The sequence below is a fragment of the Heterodontus francisci genome, unplaced genomic scaffold (assembly GCF_036365525.1).
Source record: "Heterodontus francisci isolate sHetFra1 unplaced genomic scaffold, sHetFra1.hap1 HAP1_SCAFFOLD_278, whole genome shotgun sequence".
Classification (NCBI taxonomy): domain Eukaryota; kingdom Metazoa; phylum Chordata; class Chondrichthyes; order Heterodontiformes; family Heterodontidae; genus Heterodontus; species Heterodontus francisci.
In genome coordinates, this window is record NW_027141343.1 from 1652044 (window position 1) to 1679435 (window position 27392).

Consider the following 27392-nt stretch of genomic DNA (forward strand, 5'->3'; position numbering starts at 1 on the left):
TCCTTAACGTGTTTCAATTAACTACTTAAATATTTTATTCAATTATTCATTTCATTGCATATTTTATTAAACTTACCACTAGTTTGTTTACTATTTTAAACGTTAGGCCTAAAATGGATCTTAATCACTTACCAGATGCGCATCAAGCAGGTCGGTTCTTCCAAACCAATCAACGACCTGCTTGCCTGTGATGTCACAGCTTACCAGATCCTCACCAAACAGCTCCTTCCACTGCACCGAAGAAAGAACCAAATCCTGTATCCTCACCCCAGCGGCTCTCTGTTGCCCTGCTCTCACTCTCCATTGTGACGTCACTCCTCGATTTTTTTTTTCCCCTGCTCTGCTCCTCTCTCTCTCGCTCTGTCACCGAGTCTGTGCTTTTGGCACATTTCTTCATTTGTTGTTCCGTTGTGCTCCTCTGTTTCTGGTCCAAAATCTGACTCTGGTGGGACTTAAACCCACAACCTTTGAATATCATCTTAATTATTATTTAGAAGTCCAACACGCTATCCATTGCGCCACAGAGCCTCACACATTTGTTTGGACATCACTAAGGCCTTTGATCTTGTCAGCAGAGACGGCCTCTTCAAACTGCAATGGAACATAGGCTGCCCTCCTGACCTCTTGGGCATCATCTCTTCTTTCCACGAGAACATGCACAGTTCCATCAGTTACAATGGAGCAACATCAGACGCTTTCAAGATCAGCAGTGGGGTAAAGCAGGGCTGCGCGCTGGCGCCAACTCTCTTCGGAACACAGGAACATAGGAGTCAGCTATTCAGCCCGTCGAGCCTGCTCTGTCATTCAATTCGATCATTGCTGACCACCTACCTCAAAGCCCCTTTCCCATGCTATCCCCATATCCCTTGATCTCATGAGTATCAAGATTTCTATCAATTTCTGTCTTGAACATGCTCAATGATTGAGCTGCCACAGCCCTCTGGGTCACAGTATTCCAATGATTCACCACCGTCTGAGTGAAGAAATGCCACCCATCTCAGTTTTAAATGGCCTACTCCTTATTCTGAGACGATGTCCTTTGGTTTTAGACTCACCAACCAGGGCAAACATCCTGTCTACATGCACACTGTCACGCCCTGTAAGAATTTTGTCAGTTTCAATCAGATCACCTCTCATTCTTCGAAACTTTAAGGAATACAGGCCCAGTTTCCTCATAAGACAATCCCACCATCCCAGGGATTAGTCTGGTGACATAAAAACAAGAAATACTGGAACCACTCAGCAGGTCTGGCAGCATCTGTGAAAAGAGAAGCAGCGTTAACGTTTCAGGTCAGTGACCCATCTTCGGAACTGACATATATTAGAAAAGTCACAGGTTATAAGCAAGTGGGGTGGGGGTGGGGCAGGAGATAACAAAGGAGAAGGTGTAGATTGGACAAGGCCACATAGCTGACCAAAAGTTCATGCAGCAAAGGCAAACAATATGTTAATGGTGTGTTGAAAGACAAAGCATTCGTACAGATTAGGTGTTAATGGACTGAATATTGAACAGCAGGAAGTACAAACCTGAAAAAAAACAGTAGGTAAGCAAACTGAACAAACTGAGGTGAAATGAAATAAATGCAAAAAAAAGATTAGTCTGTTGACCCTCTGTTTCACCCCCTCTCTGGCAAGTGTATCCTTCATAAGATGAGACTAAACTGTACACAATACTCCAGTGCGGATTCACCAAGGCTCTATACAATTGCAGCAAGACATCTTTACTCCTGTACTCATGACCCCTCGTGTGGGTACAACATACCATTTGCCTTCCTAATTGATTGCTGCACCTGCACAAGAGCTTTTAGTGTCTCAGGAACAAGGACACCCAGGTCCCTTTGGACATCGACACTTCCCAACCTCTCACCATTTAAGAAATACTCTGTCTTTCTGTTTATTCTACCAAAGTGAATAACTTCACACTTATTCACATTATATTCCATGTTCTTGCCCATTCACTTAGCCTCTCCAGGTCCCCTGGAAGCCTCTCTGCATCCTCCTCACAACTCACACTTCACCGAGCTTTGTGTCATCTGCAAACTTGGAAATATTACATTTAATCCCCACATCCAAATCATTTATATAGGTTGTTAACAGCTGTGGCTCCAACACTGATCCTTGCAGTACCCCAATAGTAACAGCCTGCCATCCTGAGAAGGACCCGTTATTCCCGCTCTCTGTTTTCGGTCTGTTAACCAATTCTCAATCCATATCAGTATATCATCCCCAAGCCTATGTGCTCTAATTTTGTTTACTCACCTCCTGTGTGGGACCTTACCAAAGGAAAATACAAATACCACACATCCACTGGTTCTCCTTTATCTGTTCTATAGGTAACATCCTCAAAAATCTCAACAGGTTTTTCAAACCTGTTTTCCTTTTCATAAATCTATGTTGACTCTGCTCAATCATGTCATCATTTTCGAACTGTCTAGTTATCACATCCTTTATAATTGGCATATTCTTCTCCATGCTGCTATTGTACACTTTCAATTACTCAGATATAGGTGTTCACCTGCACATCAGAGCTGACGTCAAGCTGTTCAACTTGGCAAGACTGTGCGCCAAGACCAAAGTGGGTAAATTCCTAGTCTGTGAGTTGCTATTTGCTGATGATGCTGTGCTGACATCCCATAATGAAGTTCAGTCACAGCAGCTTGTAGATCGGCTCTCCCTGGCCTGCAAAGAGTTTGGACTGACAATCAGCATCAGGAAGATGAAAGTTACGGGCCAGGACGGAGAGACTCCACTTTCCATCAACATCGACAACCTCACTTTGGAGGTTGTCAACAGCTTCACATACCTTCAATCAACAATCACCAGCAATCTGTCCCTTGATGCTGAAATCAGCACCAGGATTTCCAATGCTGCAGCTGTCATGTCAAAGTTGAGAAGACAAGTGTGAACCGACAGCAAACTGACCGAAAATACAAAGCTCCACGTGTACCAGTCTTGTGTTCTCAGCACCCTCCTTTATAGTAGAGAAGCATCAACAACTTATACAAGCCAAAAAAAGCGGCTGAACAGCTTCCACCTCCACTGCCTCAGATGGATACTGAGCATCTCCTGGCAGGACAGAGTGCCGAATGCGGAAGTACACCAGCATGCAGGGATCCACAGCATGTTTGCCCTCTTGAGTCAGCGGTGACTCTGTTGACTGGGCCAAATGGATGACGGTCACATTGCCAAATACATGTTCTATGGTGAGCTTGCAAACAGCATGAGATCAACAGGTCAGGGAAAAAAATCAAGTCCTTTGGAGATGTTTGAGTTAATTCAGGAGAGTGGGCATGGATTTATCAATGGGAGTTCATGCTTGACGAATCTAACTGCATTTGTTGATAAACTATCTGAGAATACTGATGAAGGGAATGCAGTGGATGTTGTTTATATGGATGTTACGAAAGCATTTTATAAAGTTCCACATAAAAGGGTGGTTAACAAAATTGGGGTTCATGGATTAGGAGGGTCAGTGTCCATTTGGATAGTAAATTGTTTTAAAGACTGAAAACAGCGAGTCATATTAAATGGTTCTTGGTCAGACCGGAGGATAGTCGACAGTGGTGTTCCCCAAGGGTCAGTGCCAGAACCACTGCTTTTTTTGTTAAGGTTAAGTGACTTGGATCTTGGAATACAGAGTAGAATCTCAAAATATACCGATGACACCAAACTTGGAGGAGTGGCAAACAGTGAGGATGATATGAACTGCCTGCAACAGGACAGTGATAGGCTAGCAGAATGGGCAGACAGGTGGCAGATGGAATTTAATAGTGACAAGTGTGAGGTGATGTATTTTGGCATAAGGAATAGGGAGAGGCAATATATACTTAATGGCACAGTTATAAAGAGTGTGCTGGAATAGAGAGACTTGGGGTTCATGTGCACCGATCTTTGAAGGTGGCAAGACATATTGCGAGAGTGGTTAGCAAAGCATATGGGATCTTGGGCTTTATAAATAGAGGCATTGAGTACAAAAGCAGGGAAGTTATGCTGAACCATTATAAAACTCTGGTTAGGCCCCAATTGGAGTGTTGCTTCCAGTTCTGCTCAGCAGACTTTAGAAAGAATGTGAGGGTCCTTGAGAGGATGCAGAGGTGATTTACCAGAATGGATCCAGGGATGGGGGATTTTAGTTACAAGGTTAGGTTGGAAAAGCTAGGATTATTCTGCCTATATCAAAGGAGATTGAGTGGAGAATTGATAGAGGTGTATAACACCTCTAGAGAACAGGCCATCCTGGACTGGGTATTGTGTAATGAGAAAGGATTAGTTAACAATCTTGTTGTGTGGGGTCCCTTGGGGAAGTGCGCCCATAATATGATAAAATTCTTCATTAAGATGGAGAGTGAGAGAGTTGATTCCGAGACTAGGGTCCTGAATCTAAACAAAGGAAACTATGAAGGTATGAGGCGGGAGTTGGCGATGATAGATTGGGGAACGTTACTTAAAGGGTTGACAGTGGATAGGCAATGGCTAGCATTTAAAGAGCGCATGGATGAATTACAACAATTGTTCATTCCTGTCTGTGCAAAAGTAAAACAGGAAGGGTGGCTCAACTGTGGCTTACAAAAGACATTAAGGAAAGTATTAGATCCAAGGAGGAGAAATATAAAATGGCCAGAACAAGCAGCAAACCTGAAGATTGTGAGCAGTTTGGAATTTAGCAGAGGAGGACAAAAGGATTGATTAAGAAGGGGGAAATAGAGTATGAGAGTAAGCTAGCAGAGAACATAAAAACTGACTGTAAAAGCTTCTCTAGATATGTGTCGAGAAAAAGATTAGTGAAGACAAATGTGGGTCCCTTACAGTCAGAAACGGGGGAATTTATAACGGGGAACAAAGAAATGGCAGACCAATTAAATACATACTTTGGTTCTGTCTTCACAAAGGACGATACAAATTACCTCCCAGAAATGTTGGGGAACATAGGGTCTCATGAGAAGGAGGAACTGTATGAAATCTGTATTAGTAGGGAATGTTTGGGAAATTGATGGGATTGAAGGCCGATAAATCCCCAAGGCCTGATAATCTGCATCCCAGAGTACTTAAGGAGGTGGCCCTTGAAATAGCAGATGCATTTCTGGTCTTTTTTCAAAATTCTGTAGACTCTGGAACAGTTCCAATGGATTGGACGGTAGTTAATGTAACTCCACTATTTAAAAAAAGAGGCAGAAAGAAAACAGCGAATTATATACCGGTTAGCCTGACATCAGTCGTGGGGAAAATGCTGGAGTCCATTATAAAAGATGTAATAGCAGAGTGCAATAATAACTCGTCTCCACTCCTAGTATTTCTAAATCCCACACATTCACTATAATGTGAACAATTATTTCCTGTTGTGTCTCTCTCAGATTTGTAAACTTCACTGTATTGGAGTGAGGTGACATCTACTGGCGGGAAGCAAGAACTGCAATTAAGCAGCAGAAACTCCACAGTCTGTCAGGGTTAAAGAAACATTGCAATGTGAGGATACAGCGAAGTGGTTTGATTGGGTAGATGGAGACATGATTCCACTTGTGGTGGTGTCTGAAGCAAAGGCCAGAAATACAAAATTGTCATTAATAAAAGAAATGAGGAATTCATGAAAAATGTAGTAACGTAGTGAATGGTTAGAATGTGGATAGAATAGAAAGTGAGATTGGATGAACAGAAGCAGTCTGAAAGGATGGCTGAAACAAAAGGTGAGTGCCCTGAAACGTTAACTGTGTTTCTCTCAGCACAGATGCTGCCAGAGCTGCTGAACATTTCCAGCACTTTCTGTTTTTATTTCAGCATATGCAGGATGTTGCTTTGATCTGAAAAAAAAATGGATGATTGGCTGGGGGGGTTCCAGTGAAATTCCACAGCAGCTAAAGGAACCTGACTGGTCAGTGGCTCGTTGGTCTAGGGGTATGATTCTCGCTTAGGGAATGTGGTTGATTAACATGTAAGAAATCCCGGCTTTTAATCCCAGATGAGCCCTGCCCTGCTGGCATTTTTAGATTAAGGTTATCTATTGGTTTCAGCCTTGCAGAAGGTGGAATTGACTTCCAAACAGAGCTGGCATGAGGACCAGACAACTGGATTCAAAGAGCTTGTCGACAAAATTGCAATTAAATGAATGCACAGATAGCCAAGTGGGAATATAAAGTTGTTGCTGTAATTGTGACCTGACTCCAAAAACAACAGGACTGGAATGGAATGGAATTCTTCAGTGTTTCTGTTGTTTGGCTTGCATTGACTCATCGATTTTCTTGTTTTTCACTTTGTCGATGCCTTTGAATAATTGTGGATCCTTCTTCAGGGTGTCTTCTTTCACCAGGTAGTTCTGACCTCTGATGATGTTGATTGTAATCAGCTTCAATTCGCTGATAGTTTTGGAAGTGAGCAGATTTCCTTTGCTTGAGTCTACAACATGGAACTCAGTCTGACATGTGGACCCATGGGAGGATTTGAATGCCATCCCTGCGTTGGAGTTGCATCCATCCAATCAGAGACCGAGTAGAAGTGACAGTTCTGTCAGTCGAATATGAGACTTTTGATGGCAGGGTTGTGAGTTTGAGTGCCATTCTGTTTTTCCCTTTTTTAAGGCTTCATGAGCAGAGAGTACAGGGAGTGTTTGAAATGAGCAAGTCTCGCTTTGATTCAGGACTCTTAACTCTCAGCAGCATCTCACTATGAAAGATTGAATTTGATCTCATTTAATTCTCAGCTCGGGGTCTGTGCGGCTCAGTGGCACTTCTGGCTGTCTCCCGCTTCACAATCCATCAGTACTGAGAAAGCAATGGGGAACAATACTCACATGTCGTGTTCTTTAATTTTTTGGAAAACTTGAATGTATGTATTTTCTTCCAAAACAAGGAAACCAAGCCACTGTTAATGTAGAGCTGAAATAGCTCAGTTGGGAGAGCGTTAGACTGAAAATCTAAAGGTCCCTGGTTCAATCCCGGGTTTTAGCAATTTCGCTTCCTTATGCGTCCCTTGCCTTGGTTCTGATTTTCCAGTTGCACAATTTACTTTGAGATTATTTCCCAAGCACCAGTGGATTGAATTTGAGAAACAACACAGAGTCATTTACAACACAGAAGGTGGTCATTTGGCCTATCACGTCCATGCTGGCTCTCCCCGGAGCAATCTAGTCAGTTCCACTCACCAGCTCGATCCCTTTCCTCCTGCAAGTTTCTTTCCTTCAAGTATCCATCCAATTTCCTTTTCAAATCATTGATTGTCTCTGCTTCCACCACACTCGTGGGCCAAGACATTACCACCCACAACATAAAAAATTCCACCTCATCAAGGATGGGAAATACTTACATCTTCTATATTTGCTTATTCTCTATTTCTATGAGAATAGACTGGCAGTCAACATGAAAGGAAACCCAAACATCCTCGAGCATCATGTAAATGATAAGTGCATAGTAAGAGGTTGAGTCGGGCCTATTAGGGACAAAAAGGATAACATAAGCTTAGAGGTGCAGGGCAATGTTAATCTACTTAATGAGTACTTTGCATCAGTGATCACTAAGGAAGTGGAATTTGACAAACTATCAGTTGAAGTGAAGAAAGTAGAGGCAATGGAGAGAGTACAAATTAGGAGAGGGAGGTACTAAAAAGGCTGGCTGTGCTTAGGGAAGATAAATCACCTGGTCCGGATGGCTCACATCCCAGGTTGCGAAAGGAAATGCGGATGCAGATAACGGAAGGGCTTGCTATAATCTTCCAATCTTCCCTGGATACGGGGGAGGTGCCAGAGGATTAAACAGTGGCAAATGCGACACCCTTATTCAAGAAAGGGTGTAAGGACAGTCCGGGTAACTACAGGCTAGTTAGATTAACAGCAGCGGTGGGTAAGGTTTTAGAAAGAATAATCAGGGTAAAAAATCAACAGTCACTTGGAGAGGTTCGAGTTAATTAAGGAGAGTGAGCATGGATTTATAAATGGGAGTTCATGCTTGACTAATCTAACCGCATTTTTTGATGAACTAACAGAGCAGCTTGATGAAGGGAATGCAGTGGATGTTGTTTATATGGATTTTAAGGAAATGTTTGACAAGGTACCACATAAAAGTGGGGTTAACAAAATTGAGGTTCGTGGTACAGGACGGTCAGTGTCCAATTGGATAGAAAATTGGTTTAAGGACAGAAAACAGCGAGTCTTATTAAATGGTTCTTTGTCAGACTGGAGGACAGTCGACAGTGGTGTTCCCCAAGGGTCAGTGCTAGAACCACTGCTTTTTTTGCTCAAGGTAATTGACTTGGCTCTTGGAATACAGAGTAGAATCTCAAAATATGCCGATGACACCAAACTTGGAGGAGCGGCAAACAGTGAGGATGATATGAACTGCCTGCAACAGGACAGTGATAGGCTAGCAGAATGGGCAGACAGGTGGCAGATGGAATTTAATAGTGACAAGTGTGAGGTGATGTATTATGGCATAAGGAATAGGGAGAGGCAATATATACTTAATGGCACAGTTCTAAAGAGTGTACTGGAAGAGTGGGACTTGGGGTTCATGTGCATCAATCTTTGAAGGAGGCAAGTCATATTGCGAGAGTGGTTCGCAAAGCATATGGGATCTTGGGCTTTATAAATAGAGGCATTGAGTACAAAAGCAGGGAAGTTATGCTGAACCATTATAAAACTCTGGTTAGGCCCCAATTGGAGTGTTGCTTCCAGTTCTGCTCAGCAGACTTTAGAAAGAATGTGAGGGTCCTTGAGAGGACGCAGAGGCGATTTACCAGAATGGATCCAGGGATGGGGGATTTTAGTTACAAGGTTAGGTTGGAAAAGCTAGGATTATTCTGCCTTTCTCAAAGGAGATTGAGTGGAGAATTGATAGAGGTGTATAACACCTATGAAGCTATGAAGGTATGAGGCGGGAGTTGGCTATGATAGATTGGGGAACGTTACTTAAAGGGTTGACAGTGGATAGGCAATGGCTAGCATTTAAAGAGCGCATGGATGAATTACAACAATTGTTCATTCCTGTCTGTGCAAAAGTAAAACAGGTGGCTCAACTGTGGCTTACAAAAGAAATTAAGGAAAGTATTAGATCCAAGGAGGAGAAATATAAAATGGCCAGAACAAGCAGCAAACCTGAAGATTGTGAGCAGTTTGGAATTTAGCAGAGGAGGACAAAAGGATTGATTAAGAAGGGGGAAATAGAGTATGAGAGTAAGCTAGCAGAGAACATAAAAACTGACTGTACAAGCTTCTCTCGATATGTGTAGAGAAAAAGATTAGTGAAGACAAATGTGGGCCCCTTACAGTCAGAAACGGGGGAATTTATAATGGGGAACAAAGAAATGGCAGACAAATTAAATACATACTTTGGATCTGTCTTCACAAAGGAGGATACAAATTATCTCCCAGAAATGTTGGGGAACATAGGGTCTAGTGAGAAGGAGGAACTGTATGAAATCAGTATTAGTAGGGAATGTTTGGGAAATTGATGGGATTGAAGGCCGATAAATCCCTAGGGCCTGATAATCTACATCCCAGAGTACTTAAGGACGTGGCCCTTGAAATAGCAGATGCATTTCTGGTCTTTTTTTCAAAATTCTGTAGACTCTGGAACAGTTCAAATGGATTGGACGGTAGTTAATGTAACTCCATTATTTAAAAAAAGAGGCAGAAAGAAAACAGCGAATTATATACCGGTTAGCCTGACAGCAGTCGTGGGGAAAATGCTGGAGTCCATTATAAAAGATGTAATAGCAGAGTGCAATAATAACTCGTCTCCACTCCGAGTATTTCTAAATCCCACACATTCACTATAATGTGAACAATTATTTCCTGTTGTGTCTCTCTCAGATTTGTAAACTTCACTGTATTGGAGTGAGGTGACATCTACTGGCGGGAAGCAAGAACTGCAATCAAGCAGCAGAAACTCCACAGTCTGTCAGGGTTAAAGAAACATTGCAATGTGAGGATACAGCGAAGTGGTTTGATTGGGTAGATGGAGACATGATTCCACTTGTGGTGGTGTCTGAAGCAAAGGCCAGAAATACAAAATTGTCATTAATAAAAGAAATGAGGAATTCATGAAAAATGTAGTAACGGAGTGAATGGTTAGAATGTGGATAGAATAGAAAGTGAGATTGGATGGACAGAAGCAGTCTGAAAGGTTGGCTGAAACAAAAGGTGAGTGCCGTGAAACATTAACTGTGTTTCTCACACCACAGATGCTGCCAGAGCTGCTGAACATTTCCAGCACTTTCTGTTTTTATTTCAGCATTTGCAGGATGTTGCTTTGATCTGAAAAAAAATGGATGATTGGCAGGGGGGTTCCAGTGAAATTCCACAGCAGCTAATAAAGCCTGACTTGTCAGTGGCTCGTTGGTCTAGGGGTATGATTCTTGCTTCGGGGGTATGGTTAATTGACATGCGAAAGATCCCGGGTTCAAGTCCTGGACGAGCCCTGGTCTGCTGGAATTTTTAGATTAAGGTTATCTATTGGTTTCAGCCTTGCAGAAGGTGGAATTGACTTCCATACGGAGCTGGCTAAAGGACAAGACAACAGGATTCAAAGAGCTTGTCGACAAAATTGCAATTAACTAAATGGACAGATGGCCAAGTGGGAATATAAAGTTGTTGCTGCAATTGTGACCTGACTCCAAAAACAACAGGACTGGGTTCTGGACTGGAATGGAATGGAATTCTTCAGTGTTTCTGTTGTTTGGCTTGCATTGACTCATCGATTTTCTTGTTTTTCACTTTGTCGATGCCTTTGAATAATTGTGGATCCTTCTTCAGGGTGTCTTCTTTCACCAGGTAGTTCTGACCTCTGATGATGTTGATTGTAATCAGCTTCAATTCGCTGATAGTTTTGGAAGTGAGCAGATTTCCTTTGCTTGAGTCTACAACATGGAACTCAGTCTGACATGTGGACCCATGGGAGGATTTGAATGCCATCCCTGCGTTGGAGTTGCATCCATCCAATAAGAGACCGAATAGAAGTGACAGTTCTGTCAGTCGAATATGAGACTTTTAATGGCAGGGTTGTGAGTTTGAGTGCCATTCTGTTTTTCCCTTTTTTAAGGCTTCATGAGCAGAGAGTACAGGGAGTGTTTGAAATGAGCAAGTCTCGCTTTGATTCAGGACTCTTACCTCTCAGCAGCATCTCACTATGAAAGATTGAATTTGATCTCATTTCATTCTCAGCTCGGAGTCTGTGCGGCTCAGTGGCACTTCTGGCTGTCTCCCGCTTCACAATCCATCAGTACTGAGAAAGCAATGGGGAATATTACTCACATGTCGTGTTCTTTAATTTTTTGGAAAACTTGAATGTATGAATTTTCTTCCAAAACAAGGGCACCAAGCCTCTGTGCATGTAGGGCTGAAATAGCTCAGTTGGGAGAGCGTTAGACTGAAGATTTTAAAGGTCCCTGGTTCAATCTCGGGTTGCAGCAAATTCGCTTCCTTATGCGTCCCTTGCCTTGGTTCTGATTTTCCAGTTGCACAATTTACTTTGAGATTATTTCCCAAGCACCAGTGGATTGAATTTGAGAAACAACACAGAGTCATTTACAACACAGAAGGTAGTCATTTGGCCGATCACGTCCATGCTGGCTCTCCCCGGAGCAATCTAGTCAGTTCCACTCACCAGCTGGATCCCTTTCCTCCTGCAAGTTTCTTTCCTTCAAGTATCCATCCAATTTCCTTTTCAAATCATTGATTGTCTCTGCTTCCACCACACTCGTGGGCCAAGACATTACCACCCACAACATAAAAAATTCCACCTCATCAAGGATGGGAAATACTTACATCTTCTATATTTGCTTATTCTCTATTTCTATGAGAATAGACTGGCAGTCAACATGAAAGGAAACCCAAACATCCTCGAGCATCATGTAAATGATAAGTGCATAGTAAGAGGTTGAGTCGGGCCTATTAGGGACAAAAAGGATAACATAAGCTTAGAGGTGCAGGGCAATGTTAATCTACTTAATGAGTACTTTGCATCAGTGATCACTAAGGAAGTGGAATTTGACAAACTATCAGTTGAAGTGAAGAAAGTAGAGGCAATGGAGAGAGTACAAATTAGGAGAGGGAGGTACTAAAAAGGCTGGCTGTGCTTAGGGAAGATAAATCACCTGGTCCGGATGGCTCACATCCCAGGTTGCGAAAGGAAATGCGGATGCAGATAACGGAAGGGCTTGCTATAATCTTCCAATCTTCCCTGGATACGGGGGAGGTGCCAGAGGATTAAACAGTGGCAAATGCGACACCCTTATTCAAGAAAGGGTGTAAGGACAGTCCGGGTAACTACAGGCTAGTTAGATTAACAGCAGCGGTGGGTAAGGTTTTAGAAAGAATAATCAGGGTAAAAAATCAACAGTCACTTGGAGAGGTTCGAGTTAATTAAGGAGAGTGAGCATGGATTTATAAATGGGAGTTCATGCTTGACTAATCTAACCGCATTTTTTGATGAACTAACAGAGCAGCTTGATGAAGGGAATGCAGTGGATGTTGTTTATATGGATTTTAAGGAAATGTTTGACAAGGTACCACATAAAAGTGGGGTTAACAAAATTGAGGTTCGTGGTACAGGACGGTCAGTGTCCAATTGGATAGAAAATTGGTTTAAGGACAGAAAACAGCGAGTCTTATTAAATGGTTCTTTGTCAGACTGGAGGACAGTCGACAGTGGTGTTCCCCAAGGGTCAGTGCTAGAACCACTGCTTTTTTTGCTCAAGGTAATTGACTTGGCTCTTGGAATACAGAGTAGAATCTCAAAATATGCCGATGACACCAAACTTGGAGGAGCGGCAAACAGTGAGGATGATATGAACTGCCTGCAACAGGACAGTGATAGGCTAGCAGAATGGGCAGACAGGTGGCAGATGGAATTTAATAGTGACAAGTGTGAGGTGATGTATTATGGCATAAGGAATAGGGAGAGGCAATATATACTTAATGGCACAGTTCTAAAGAGTGTACTGGAAGAGTGGGACTTGGGGTTCATGTGCATCAATCTTTGAAGGAGGCAAGTCATATTGCGAGAGTGGTTCGCAAAGCATATGGGATCTTGGGCTTTATAAATAGAGGCATTGAGTACAAAAGCAGGGAAGTTATGCTGAACCATTATAAAACTCTGGTTAGGCCCCAATTGGAGTGTTGCTTCCAGTTCTGCTCAGCAGACTTTAGAAAGAATGTGAGGGTCCTTGAGAGGACGCAGAGGCGATTTACCAGAATGGATCCAGGGATGGGGGATTTTAGTTACAAGGTTAGGTTGGAAAAGCTAGGATTATTCTGCCTTTCTCAAAGGAGATTGAGTGGAGAATTGATAGAGGTGTATAACACCTATGAAGCTATGAAGGTATGAGGCGGGAGTTGGCTATGATAGATTGGGGAACGTTACTTAAAGGGTTGACAGTGGATAGGCAATGGCTAGCATTTAAAGAGCGCATGGATGAATTACAACAATTGTTCATTCCTGTCTGTGCAAAAGTAAAACAGGTGGCTCAACTGTGGCTTACAAAAGAAATTAAGGAAAGTATTAGATCCAAGGAGGAGAAATATAAAATGGCCAGAACAAGCAGCAAACCTGAAGATTGTGAGCAGTTTGGAATTTAGCAGAGGAGGACAAAAGGATTGATTAAGAAGGGGGAAATAGAGTATGAGAGTAAGCTAGCAGAGAACATAAAAACTGACTGTACAAGCTTCTCTCGATATGTGTAGAGAAAAAGATTAGTGAAGACAAATGTGGGCCCCTTACAGTCAGAAACGGGGGAATTTATAATGGGGAACAAAGAAATGGCAGACAAATTAAATACATACTTTGGATCTGTCTTCACAAAGGAGGATACAAATTATCTCCCAGAAATGTTGGGGAACATAGGGTCTAGTGAGAAGGAGGAACTGTATGAAATCAGTATTAGTAGGGAATGTTTGGGAAATTGATGGGATTGAAGGCCGATAAATCCCTAGGGCCTGATAATCTACATCCCAGAGTACTTAAGGACGTGGCCCTTGAAATAGCAGATGCATTTCTGGTCTTTTTTCAAAATTCTGTAGACTCTGGAACAGTTCAAATGGATTGGACGGTAGTTAATGTAACTCCATTATTTAAAAAAAGAGGCAGAAAGAAAACAGCGAATTATATACCGGTTAGCCTGACAGCAGTCGTGGGGAAAATGCTGGAGTCCATTATAAAAGATGTAATAGCAGAGTGCAATAATAACTCGTCTCCACTCCGAGTATTTCTAAATCCCACACATTCACTATAATGTGAACAATTATTTCCTGTTGTGTCTCTCTCAGATTTGTAAACTTCACTGTATTGGAGTGAGGTGACATCTACTGGCGGGAAGCAAGAACTGCAATCAAGCAGCAGAAACTCCACAGTCTGTCAGGGTTAAAGAAACATTGCAATGTGAGGATACAGCGAAGTGGTTTGATTGGGTAGATGGAGACATGATTCCACTTGTGGTGGTGTCTGAAGCAAAGGCCAGAAATACAAAATTGTCATTAATAAAAGAAATGAGGAATTCATGAAAAATGTAGTAACGGAGTGAATGGTTAGAATGTGGATAGAATAGAAAGTGAGATTGGATGGACAGAAGCAGTCTGAAAGGTTGGCTGAAACAAAAGGTGAGTGCCGTGAAACATTAACTGTGTTTCTCACACCACAGATGCTGCCAGAGCTGCTGAACATTTCCAGCACTTTCTGTTTTTATTTCAGCATTTGCAGGATGTTGCTTTGATCTGAAAAAAAATGGATGATTGGCAGGGGGGTTCCAGTGAAATTCCACAGCAGCTAATAAAGCCTGACTTGTCAGTGGCTCGTTGGTCTAGGGGTATGATTCTTGCTTCGGGGGTATGGTTAATTGACATGCGAAAGATCCCGGGTTCAAGTCCTGGACGAGCCCTGGTCTGCTGGAATTTTTAGATTAAGGTTATCTATTGGTTTCAGCCTTGCAGAAGGTGGAATTGACTTCCATACGGAGCTGGCTAAAGGACAAGACAACAGGATTCAAAGAGCTTGTCGACAAAATTGCAATTAACTAAATGGACAGATGGCCAAGTGGGAATATAAAGTTGTTGCTGCAATTGTGACCTGACTCCAAAAACAACAGGACTGGGTTCTGGACTGGAATGGAATGGAATTCTTCAGTGTTTCTGTTGTTTGGCTTGCATTGACTCATCGATTTTCTTGTTTTTCACTTTGTCGATGCCTTTGAATAATTGTGGATCCTTCTTCAGGGTGTCTTCTTTCACCAGGTAGTTCTGACCTCTGATGATGTTGATTGTAATCAGCTTCAATTCGCTGATAGTTTTGGAAGTGAGCAGATTTCCTTTGCTTGAGTCTACAACATGGAACTCAGTCTGACATGTGGACCCATGGGAGGATTTGAATGCCATCCCTGCGTTGGAGTTGCATCCATCCAATAAGAGACCGAATAGAAGTGACAGTTCTGTCAGTCGAATATGAGACTTTTAATGGCAGGGTTGTGAGTTTGAGTGCCATTCTGTTTTTCCCTTTTTTAAGGCTTCATGAGCAGAGAGTACAGGGAGTGTTTGAAATGAGCAAGTCTCGCTTTGATTCAGGACTCTTACCTCTCAGCAGCATCTCACTATGAAAGATTGAATTTGATCTCATTTCATTCTCAGCTCGGAGTCTGTGCGGCTCAGTGGCACTTCTGGCTGTCTCCCGCTTCACAATCCATCAGTACTGAGAAAGCAATGGGGAATATTACTCACATGTCGTGTTCTTTAATTTTTTGGAAAACTTGAATGTATGAATTTTCTTCCAAAACAAGGGCACCAAGCCTCTGTGCATGTAGGGCTGAAATAGCTCAGTTGGGAGAGCGTTAGACTGAAAATTTAAAGGTCCCTGGTTCAATCTCGGGTTGCAGCAAATTCGCTTCCTTATGCGTCCCTTGCCTTGGTTCTGATTTTCCAGTTGCACAATTTACTTTGAGATTATTTCCCAAGCACCAGTGGATTGAATTTGAGAAACAACACAGAGTCATTTACAACACAGAAGGTAGTCATTTGGCCGATCACGTCCATGCTGGCTCTCCCCGGAGCAATCTAGTCAGTTCCACTCACCAGCTGGATCCCTTTCCTCCTGCAAGTTTCTTTCCTTCAAGTATCCATCCAATTTCCTTTTCAAATCATTGATTGTCTCTGCTTCCACCACACTCGTGGGCCAAGACATTACCACCCACAACATAAAAAATTCCACCTCATCAAGGATGGGAAATACTTACATCTTCTATATTTGCTTATTCTCTATTTCTATGAGAATAGACTGGCAGTCAACATGAAAGGAAACCCAAACATCCTCGAGCATCATGTAAATGATAAGTGCATAGTAAGAGGTTGAGTCGGGCCTATTAGGGACAAAAAGGATAACATAAGCTTAGAGGTGCAGGGCAATGTTAATCTACTTAATGAGTACTTTGCATCAGTGATCACTAAGGAAGTGGAATTTGACAAACTATCAGTTGAAGTGAAGAAAGTAGAGGCAATGGAGAGAGTACAAATTAGGAGAGGGAGGTACTAAAAAGGCTGGCTGTGCTTAGGGAAGATAAATCACCTGGTCCGGATGGCTCACATCCCAGGTTGCGAAAGGAAATGCGGATGCAGATAACGGAAGGGCTTGCTATAATCTTCCAATCTTCCCTGGATACGGGGGAGGTGCCAGAGGATTAAACAGTGGCAAATGCGACACCCTTATTCAAGAAAGGGTGTAAGGACAGTCCGGGTAACTACAGGCTAGTTAGATTAACAGCAGCGGTGGGTAAGGTTTTAGAAAGAATAATCAGGGTAAAAAATCAACAGTCACTTGGAGAGGTTCGAGTTAATTAAGGAGAGTGAGCATGGATTTATAAATGGGAGTTCATGCTTGACTAATCTAACCGCATTTTTTGATGAACTAACAGAGCAGCTTGATGAAGGGAATGCAGTGGATGTTGTTTATATGGATTTTAAGGAAATGTTTGACAAGGTACCACATAAAAGTGGGGTTAACAAAATTGAGGTTCGTGGTACAGGACGGTCAGTGTCCAATTGGATAGAAAATTGGTTTAAGGACAGAAAACAGCGAGTCTTATTAAATGGTTCTTTGTCAGACTGGAGGACAGTCGACAGTGGTGTTCCCCAAGGGTCAGTGCTAGAACCACTGCTTTTTTTGCTCAAGGTAATTGACTTGGCTCTTGGAATACAGAGTAGAATCTCAAAATATGCCGATGACACCAAACTTGGAGGAGCGGCAAACAGTGAGGATGATATGAACTGCCTGCAACAGGACAGTGATAGGCTAGCAGAATGGGCAGACAGGTGGCAGATGGAATTTAATAGTGACAAGTGTGAGGTGATGTATTATGGCATAAGGAATAGGGAGAGGCAATATATACTTAATGGCACAGTTCTAAAGAGTGTACTGGAAGAGTGGGACTTGGGGTTCATGTGCATCAATCTTTGAAGGGGGCAAGTCATATTGCGAGAGTGGTTCGCAAAGCATATGGGATCTTGGGCTTTATAAATAGAGGCATTGAGTACAAAAGCAGGGAAGTTATGCTGAACCATTATAAAACTCTGGTTAGGCCCCAATTGGAGTGTTGCTTCCAGTTCTGCTCAGCAGACTTTAGAAAGAATGTGAGGGTCCTTGAGAGGACGCAGAGGCGATTTACCAGAATGGATCCAGGGATGGGGGATTTTAGTTACAAGGTTAGGTTGGAAAAGCTAGGATTATTCTGCCTTTCTCAAAGGAGATTGAGTGGAGAATTGATAGAGGTGTATAACACCTATGAAGCTATGAAGGTATGAGGCGGGAGTTGGCTATGATAGATTGGGGAACGTTACTTAAAGGGTTGACAGTGGATAGGCAATGGCTAGCATTTAAAGAGCGCATGGATGAATTACAACAATTGTTCATTCCTGTCTGTGCAAAAGTAAAACAGGTGGCTCAACTGTGGCTTACAAAAGAAATTAAGGAAAGTATTAGATCCAAGGAGGAGAAATATAAAATGGCCAGAACAAGCAGCAAACCTGAAGATTGTGAGCAGTTTGGAATTTAGCAGAGGAGGACAAAAGGATTGATTAAGAAGGGGGAAATAGAGTATGAGAGTAAGCTAGCAGAGAACATAAAAACTGACTGTACAAGCTTCTCTCGATATGTGTAGAGAAAAAGATTAGTGAAGACAAATGTGGGCCCCTTACAGTCAGAAACGGGGGAATTTATAATGGGGAACAAAGAAATGGCAGACAAATTAAATACATACTTTGGATCTGTCTTCACAAAGGAGGATACAAATTATCTCCCAGAAATGTTGGGGAACATAGGGTCTAGTGAGAAGGAGGAACTGTATGAAATCAGTATTAGTAGGGAATGTTTGGGAAATTGATGGGATTGAAGGCCGATAAATCCCTAGGGCCTGATAATCTACATCCCAGAGTACTTAAGGACGTGGCCCTTGAAATAGCAGATGCATTTCTGGTCTTTTTTCAAAATTCTGTAGACTCTGGAACAGTTCAAATGGATTGGACGGTAGTTAATGTAACTCCATTATTTAAAAAAAGAGGCAGAAAGAAAACAGCGAATTATATACCGGTTAGCCTGACAGCAGTCGTGGGGAAAATGCTGGAGTCCATTATAAAAGATGTAATAGCAGAGTGCAATAATAACTCGTCTCCACTCCGAGTATTTCTAAATCCCACACATTCACTATAATGTGAACAATTATTTCCTGTTGTGTCTCTCTCAGATTTGTAAACTTCACTGTATTGGAGTGAGGTGACATCTACTGGCGGGAAGCAAGAACTGCAATCAAGCAGCAGAAACTCCACAGTCTGTCAGGGTTAAAGAAACATTGCAATGTGAGGATACAGCGAAGTGGTTTGATTGGGTAGATGGAGACATGATTCCACTTGTGGTGGTGTCTGAAGCAAAGGCCAGAAATACAAAATTGTCATTAATAAAAGAAATGAGGAATTCATGAAAAATGTAGTAACGGAGTGAATGGTTAGAATGTGGATAGAATAGAAAGTGAGATTGGATGGACAGAAGCAGTCTGAAAGGTTGGCTGAAACAAAAGGTGAGTGCCGTGAAACATTAACTGTGTTTCTCACACCACAGATGCTGCCAGAGCTGCTGAACATTTCCAGCACTTTCTGTTTTTATTTCAGCATTTGCAGGATGTTGCTTTGATCTGAAAAAAAATGGATGATTGGCAGGGGGGTTCACGTGAAATTCCACAGCAGCTAATAAAGCCTGACTTGTCAGTGGCTCGTTGGTCTAGGGGTATGATTCTTGCTTCGGGGGTATGGTTAATTGACATGCGAAAGATCCCGGATTCAAGTCCTGGACGAGCCCTGGTCTGCTGGAATTTTTAGATTAAGGTTATCTATTGGTTTCAGCCTTGCAGAAGGCGGAATTGACTTCCATACGGAGCTGGCTAAAGGACAAGACAACAGGATTCAAAGAGCTTGTCGACAAAATTGCAATTAACTAAATGGACAGATGGCCAAGTGGGAATATAAAGTTGTTGCTGCAATTGTGACCTGACTCCAAAAACAACAGGACTGGGTTCTGGACTGGAATGGAATGGAATTCTTCAGTGTTTCTGTTGTTTGGCTTGCATTGACTCATCGATTTTCTTGTTTTTCACTTTGTCGATGCCTTTGAATAATTGTGGATCCTTCTTCAGGGTGTCTTCTTTCACCAGGTAGTTCTGACCTCTGATGATGTTGATTGTAATCAGCTTCAATTCGCTGATAGTTTTGGAAGTGAGCAGATTTCCTTTGCTTGAGTCTACAACATGGAACTCAGTCTGACATGTGGACCCATGGGAGGATTTGAATGCCATCCCTGCGTTGGAGTTGCATCCATCCAATAAGAGACCGAATAGAAGTGACAGTTCTGTCAGTCGAATATGAGACTTTTAATGGCAGGGTTGTGAGTTTGAGTGCCATTCTGTTTTTCCCTTTTTTAAGGCTTCATGAGCAGAGAGTACAGGGAGTGTTTGAAATGAGCAAGTCTCGCTTTGATTCAGGACTCTTACCTCTCAGCAGCATCTCACTATGAAAGATTGAATTTGATCTCATTTCATTCTCAGCTCGGAGTCTGTGCGGCTCAGTGGCACTTCTGGCTGTCTCCCGCTTCACAATCCATCAGTACTGAGAAAGCAATGGGGAATATTACTCACATGTCGTGTTCTTTAATTTTTTGGAAAACTTGAATGTATGAATTTTCTTCCAAAACAAGGGCACCAAGCCTCTGTGCATGTAGGGCTGAAATAGCTCAGTTGGGAGAGCGTTAGACTGAAGATTTAAAGGTCCCTGGTTCAATCTCGGGTTGCAGCAAATTCGCTTCCTTATGCGTCCCTTGCCTTGGTTCTGATTTTCCAGTTGCACAATTTACTTTGAGATTATTTCCCAAGCACCAGTGGATTGAATTTGAGAAACAACACAGAGTCATTTACAACACAGAAGGTAGTCATTTGGCCGATCACGTCCATGCTGGCTCTCCCCGGAGCAATCTAGTCAGTTCCACTCACCAGCTGGATCCCTTTCCTCCTGCAAGTTTCTTTCCTTCAAGTATCCATCCAATTTCCTTTTCAAATCATTGATTGTCTCTGCTTCCACCACACTCGTGGGCCAAGACATTACCACCCACAACATAAAAAATTCCACCTCATCAAGGATGGGAAATACTTACATCTTCTATATTTGCTTATTCTCTATTTCTATGAGAATAGACTGGCAGTCAACATGAAAGGAAACCCAAACATCCTCGAGCATCATGTAAATGATAAGTGCATAGTAAGAGGTTGAGTCGGGCCTATTAGGGACAAAAAGGATAACATAAGCTTAGAGGTGCAGGGCAATGTTAATCTACTTAATGAGTACTTTGCATCAGTGATCACTAAGGAAGTGGAATTTGACAAACTATCAGTTGAAGTGAAGAAAGTAGAGGCAATGGAGAGAGTACAAATTAGGAGAGGGAGGTACTAAAAAGGCTGGCTGTGCTTAGGGAAGATAAATCACCTGGTCCGGATGGCTCACATCCCAGGTTGCGAAAGGAAATGCGGATGCAGATAACGGAAGGGCTTGCTATAATCTTCCAATCTTCCCTGGATACGGGGGAGGTGCCAGAGGATTAAACAGTGGCAAATGCGACACCCTTATTCAAGAAAGGGTGTAAGGACAGTCCGGGTAACTACAGGCTAGTTAGATTAACAGCAGCGGTGGGTAAGGTTTTAGAAAGAATAATCAGGGTAAAAAATCAACAGTCACTTGGAGAGGTTCGAGTTAATTAAGGAGAGTGAGCATGGATTTATAAATGGGAGTTCATGCTTGACGAATCTAACTGCATTTTTTGATGAACTAACAGAGCAGCTTGATGAAGGGAATGCAGTGGATGTTGTTTATATGGATTTTAAGGAAATGTTTGACAAGGTACCACATAAAAGGGCGGTTAACAAAATTGAGGTTCGTGGTACAGGAGGGTCAGTGTCCAATTGGATAGAAAATTGGTTTAAGGACAGAAAACAGCGAGTCTTATTAAATGGTTCTTTGTCAGACTGGAGGATAGTCGACAGTGGTGTTCCCCAAGGGTCAGTGCTAGAACCACTGCTTTTTTTGCTCAAGGTAATTGACTTGGCTCTTGGAATACAGAGTAGAATCTCAAAATATGCCGATGACACCAAACTTGGAGGAGCGGCAAACAGTGAGGATGATATGAACTGCCTGCAACAGGACAGTGATAGGCTAGCAGAATGGGCAGACAGGTGGCAGATGGAATTTAATAGTGACAAGTGTGAGGTGATGTATTTTGGCATAAGGAATAGGGAGAGGCAGTAGATACTTAATGGCACAGTTCTAAAGAGTGTACTGGAATAGAGGGACTTGGGGTTCATGTGCATCAATCTTTGAAGGTGGCAAGTCATATTGCGAGAGTGGTTCGCAAAGCATATGGGATCTTGGGCTTTATAAATAGAGGCATTGAGTACAAAAGCAGGGAGGTTATGCTGAACCATTATAACACTCTGGTTAGGCCCCAATTGGAGTGTTGCTTCCAGTTCTGCTCAGCAGACTTTAGAAAGAATGTGAGGGTCCTTGAGAGGACGCAGAGGCGATTTACCAGAATGGATCCAGGGATGGGGGATTTTAGTTACAAGGTTAGGTTGGAAAAGCTAGGATTATTCTGCCTTTCTCAAAGGAGATTGAGTGGAGAATTGATAGAGGTGTATAACACCTCTAGAGAACAGGCCATCCTGGACTGGGTATTGTGTAATGAGAAAGGATTAGTTAACAATCTTGTTGTGTGGGGTCCCTTGGGGAAGTGCGCCCATATGATAAAATTCTTCATTAAGATGGAGAGTGAGAGAGTTGATTCCGAGACTCGGGTCCTGAATCTAAACAAAGAAAACTAAGAAGGTATGAGGCGGGAGTTGGCGATGATAGATTGGGGAACGTTACTTAAAGGGTTGACAGTGGATAGGCAATGGCTAGCATTTAAAGAGCGCATGGATGAATTACAACAATTGTTCATTCCTGTCTGTGCAAAAGTAAAACAGGAATTGTGGCTCAACTGTGGCTAACAAAAGAAATTAAGGAAAGTATTAGATCCAAGGAGGAGAAATATAAAATGGCCAGAACAAGCAGCAAACCTGAAGATTGTGAGCAGTTTGGAATTTAGCAGAGGAGGACAAAAGGATTGATTAAGAAGGGGGAAATAGAGTATGAGAGTAAGCTAGCAGAGAACATAAAAACTGACTGTAAAAGCTTCTATAGATATGTGTAGAGAAAAAGATTAGTGAAGACAAATGTGGGCCCCTTACAGTCAGAAACGGGGGAATTTATAATGGGGAACAAAGAAATGGCAGACCAATTAAATACATACTTTGGATCTGTCTTCACAAAGGAGGATACAAATTATCTCCCAGAAATGTTGGGGAACATAGGGTCTAGTGAGAAGGAGGAACTGTATGAAATCAGTATTAGTAGGGAATGTTTGGGAAATTGATGGGATTGAAGGCCGATAAATCCCCAAGGCCTGATAATCTACATCCCAGAGTACTTAGGGAAGTGGCCCTTGAAATAGCAGATGCATTTCTGGTCTTTTTTCAAAATTCTATCGACTCTGGAACAGTTCAAATGGATTGGACGGTAGTTAATGTAACTCCGCTATTTAAGAAAAGAGGCAGAAAGAAAACAGCGAATTATATACCGGTTAGCCTGACATCAGTCGTGGGGAAAATGCTGGAGTCCATTATAAAAGATGTAATAGCAGAGTGCAATAATAACTCGTCTCCACTCCTAGTATTTCTAAATCCCACACATTCACTATAATGTGAACAATTATTTCCTGTTGTGTCTCACTCAGATTTGTAAACTTCACTGTATTGGAGTGAGGTGACATCTACTGGCGGGAAGCAAGAACTGCAATCAAGCAGCAGAAACTCCACAGTCTGTCAGGGTAAAAGAAACATTGCAATGTGAGGAAACAGCGAAGTGGTTTGATTGGGTAGATGGAGACATGATTCCACTTGTGGTGGTGTCTGAAGCAAAGGCCAGAAATACAAAATTGTCATTAATAAAAGAAATGAGGAATTCATGAAAAATGTAGCAACGTAGTGAATGGTTAGAATGTGGATAGAATAGAAAGTGAGGTTGGATGGACAGAAGCAGTCTGAAAGGATGGCTGAAACAAAAGGTGAGTGCCCTGAAACGTTAACTGTGTTTCTCACAGCACAGATGCTGCCAGAGCTGCTGAACATTTCCAGCACTTTCTGTTTTTATTTCAGCATTTGCAGGATGTTGCTTTGATCTGAAAAAAAATGGATGATTGGCTGGGGGGTTCACGTGAAATTCCACAGCAGCTAATAAAGCCTGACTTGTCAGTGGCTCGTTGGTCTATGGGTATGATTTTCGCTTTGGGAGTATGGTTAATTAACATGCGCGAGATCCCGGGTTCAAGTCTTAGACGAGCCCTGGTCTGCTGGCATTTTTAGATTAAGGTTATCTATTGGTTTCAGCCTTGCAGAAGGTGGAATTGACTTCCATGCGGAGCTGGCTTGAGGACCAGACAACTGGATTCAAAGAGCTTGTCGACAAAATTGTAATTAACTAAATGTACAGATAGCCAAGTGGGAATAAAAGGTTGTTGCTGTAATTGTGACCTGACTCCAAAAACAACAGGACTGGGTTCTGGACTGGAATGGAATGGAATTCTTCAGTGTTTCTGTTGTTTGGCTTGCATTGACTCATCGATTTTCTTGTTTTTCACTTTGTCGATGCCTTTGAATAATTGTGGATCCTTCTTCAGAGTGTCTTCTTTCACCAGGTAGTTCTGACCTCTGATGATGTTGATTGTAATCAGCTTCAATTCGCTGATAGTTTTGGAAGTGAGCAGATTTCCTTTGCTTGAGTCTACAACATGGAACTCAGTCTGACATGTGGACCCATGGGAGGATTTGAATGCCATCCCTGCGTTGGAGTTGCATCCATCCAATAAGAGACCGAGTAGAAGTGACAGTTCTGTCAGTCGAATATGAGACTTTTAATGGCAGGGTTGTGAGTTTGAGTGCCAGTCTGTTTTTCCCTTTTGTAAGGCTTCATGAGCAGAGAGTACAGGGAGTGTTTGAAATGAGCAAGTCTCGCTTTGATTCAGGACTCTTAGCTCTCTGCAGCATCTCACTGTGAAAGATTGAATTTGATCTCATTTAATTCTCAGCTCGGGGTCTGTGCGGCTCAGTGGCACTTCTGGCTGTCTCCCGCTTCACAATCCATCAGTACTGAGAAAGCAATGGGGAATATTACTCACATGTTGTGTTCTTTAATTTTTTGGAAAACTTGAATGTATGTATTTTCTTCCAAAACAAGGACAACAAGCCTCTGCTAATGTAGGGCTGAAATAGCTCAGTTGGGAGAGCGTTAAGCTAAAGATCTGAAGGTTCCTGGTTCAATCCCGGGTTTCAGTAATTTTGCTTCCTTATGCGTCCCTTGCCTTGGTTCTGATTTTCCAGTTGCACAATTTATTTTGAGATTATTTCCCAAGCACCAGTGGATTGAATTTGAGAAACAACACAGAGTAATTTACAGCATCGAAGGTGGTCGTTTGGCCTATCACGTCCATGCTGGCTCTCCCCGGAGCAATCTAGTCAGCTCCACTCACCAGCTCGATCCCTTTCCTCCTGCAAGTTTCTTTCCTTCAAGTATCCATCTAATTTCCTTTTCAAATCATTGATTGTCTCTGCTTCCACCACACTCGTGGGCCAAGTCATTACCACCCACAACAAAAGAAAGTTCCACCTCATCAAGGATGGGAAATACTTACATCTTCTATATTTGCTTATTCTCTATTTCTATGAGAATAGACTGACAGTCAACATGAAAGGAAATCCAAAAATCTTCGAGCAGCATGTAAATGATAAGTGGGTAGTAAGAGGTTGAGTCTGGCCTATTAGGGACAAAAAGGATAATATAAGCTTAGAGGTGCAGGGCAATGTTAATCTAATTAATGAGTACTTTGTATCAGTGATCACTAAGGAAGTGGAATTTGACAAAATATCAGTCGAAGTGAAGAGAGTAGAGTCAATGGAGAGGGTACAAATTGAGAGAGGGAGGTACTAAAAAGGCTGGCTGTGCTTAGGGTAGATAAATGACCTGGTCTGGATGGCTGGCATCCCAGGTTGCGAAAGGAAATGCGGATGCAGATAATGGAAGAGTTTACCATAATCTTCCAATCTTCCCTGGATACGGGGGAGGTGCCAGGCGTAAACAGTGGCAAATGCGACACCCTTATTCAAGAAAGGGTGTAAGGACAGTCCGGCTAACTACAGGCTAGTTAGATTAACAGCAGCGGTGGGTAAGGTTTTAGAAAGAATAATCAGGGTAAAAAATCAACAGTCACTTGGAGAGGTTTGAGTTAATTAAGTAGAGTGAGCATGGATTTATAAATGGGAGTTCATGCTTGACTAATCTAACTGCATTTTTTGATGAACTAACAGAGCAGTTTGATGAAGGAAATGCAGTGGATGTTGTTTATATGGATTTTAAGGAAGCGTTTGACAAGGTACCACATAAAAGTGGGGTTTACAAAATTGAGGTTCGTGGTATAGGAGGGTCAGTGTCCAATTGGATAGAAAATTGGTTTAAGGACAGAAAACAGCGAGTCTTATGAAATGATTCTTTGTCAGACTGGAGGATACTCGACAGAGGTGTTCCCCAAGGGTCAGTGCTAGAACCACTGCTTTTTTTGACTTGGATCTTGGAATATTGAGTAGAATCTCAAAATATCCCGATGACAACAAACTTGGAGGAGTGGCAAACAGTGAGGATGATATGAACTGCCTGCAACAGGACAATGATAGGCTAGCAGAATGGGCAGACAGGTGGCAGATGGAATTTAATAGTGACAAGTGTGAGGTGATGTATTTTGGCATAAGGAATAGGGAGAGGCAATATTTACTTAATGGCACAGTTCTAAAGTGTGTGTTGGAATAGAGGGACTTGGGGTTCATGTGCATCAATCTTTGAAGGTGGCAAGACATATTGCGAGAGTGGTTAGCAAAGCATATGTGATCTTGGGCTTGAAAAAAAGAGGCATTGAGCACAAAGCAGGGAAGTTATGCTGAACCATTATAAAGCTCTGGTTAGGCCCCAATTGGAGTGTTGCTTCCAGTTTTGCTTAACACACTTAAGAAAGAATGTGAGCGTCCTTGAGAGGATGCAGAGGAAATTCACCAGAATGGATCCAGGGATGGAGGATTTTAGTTACAAGGTTAGGTTGGAAAAGCTAGGGTTGTTCTACCTGTATCAAAGGAGATTGAGGGGAGAATTGATAGATGTGTTTTCGGCTATGACAGTTTTAAATAAGTTGGCAAGGAAACATTGTTCCCGTTAACTATTGGTACAAGGACTAGGGGACACAGATTGAAGGTTTTGGACAGGAGATACAGGGGGAATGTGCGCAAGAACTTTCTTACACTGATTGGTGATGATCTGTAACTCGCTGCCCACGAGGGCGGTGGAAATGGAGACAATCGAGGATTACAAAAGGAATTTGAATGGGCACTTGAAGGAAATAATTTTACAGGGCTATGGGGATCGAGCAGACAAGTAATAACTCGTCTCCACTCCTAGTATTTCTAAATCCCACACATTCACTATCATGTGAACAATTCTTTCCTGTTGTGTCTCCCTCAGATTTGTAAACTTCACTGTATTGGAATGAAGTGACATCTACTGGCAAGAAACAAGAACTGCCGTGATGAGATCAGCCATGATTGTATTGAATGGCAGAGCAGGCTCGAGTGGCTGACTTGCCGAATCCGGCTCCTCGTTCTTATGTTCATAGAATCATACAGCACAGAAGGAGGTCATTCGGCCCCATTGTGCCACTGCTGACTCTCTGACAAAAAGATGCAATTAGTCCAACCCCCTGCCTATTTCCCCA

The 27392-nt window shown here is 42.3% G+C and overlaps 3 non-coding genes across 3 annotated transcripts; 2 read left to right on the plus strand and 1 right to left on the minus strand.

Moving 5' to 3' along the window:
* Positions 1–437: 437 nt before the first annotated feature.
* trnar-ucu (transfer RNA arginine (anticodon UCU)) lies at positions 438–528 on the minus strand. The gene is given in 2 exon segments: positions 438–473; positions 492–528. It is a non-coding gene; the product is annotated as a tRNA-Arg (tRNA).
* A 6337-nt stretch (positions 529–6865) lies between these two features.
* On the plus strand, positions 6866–6938 carry trnaf-gaa (transfer RNA phenylalanine (anticodon GAA)). The gene has a single exon. It is a non-coding gene; the product is annotated as a tRNA-Phe (tRNA).
* Positions 6939–24842: 17904 nt separating this feature from the next.
* trnaf-aaa (transfer RNA phenylalanine (anticodon AAA)) lies at positions 24843–24915 on the plus strand. Its single transcript has one exon. It is a non-coding gene; the product is annotated as a tRNA-Phe (tRNA).
* Positions 24916–27392: the final 2477 nt, after the last annotated feature.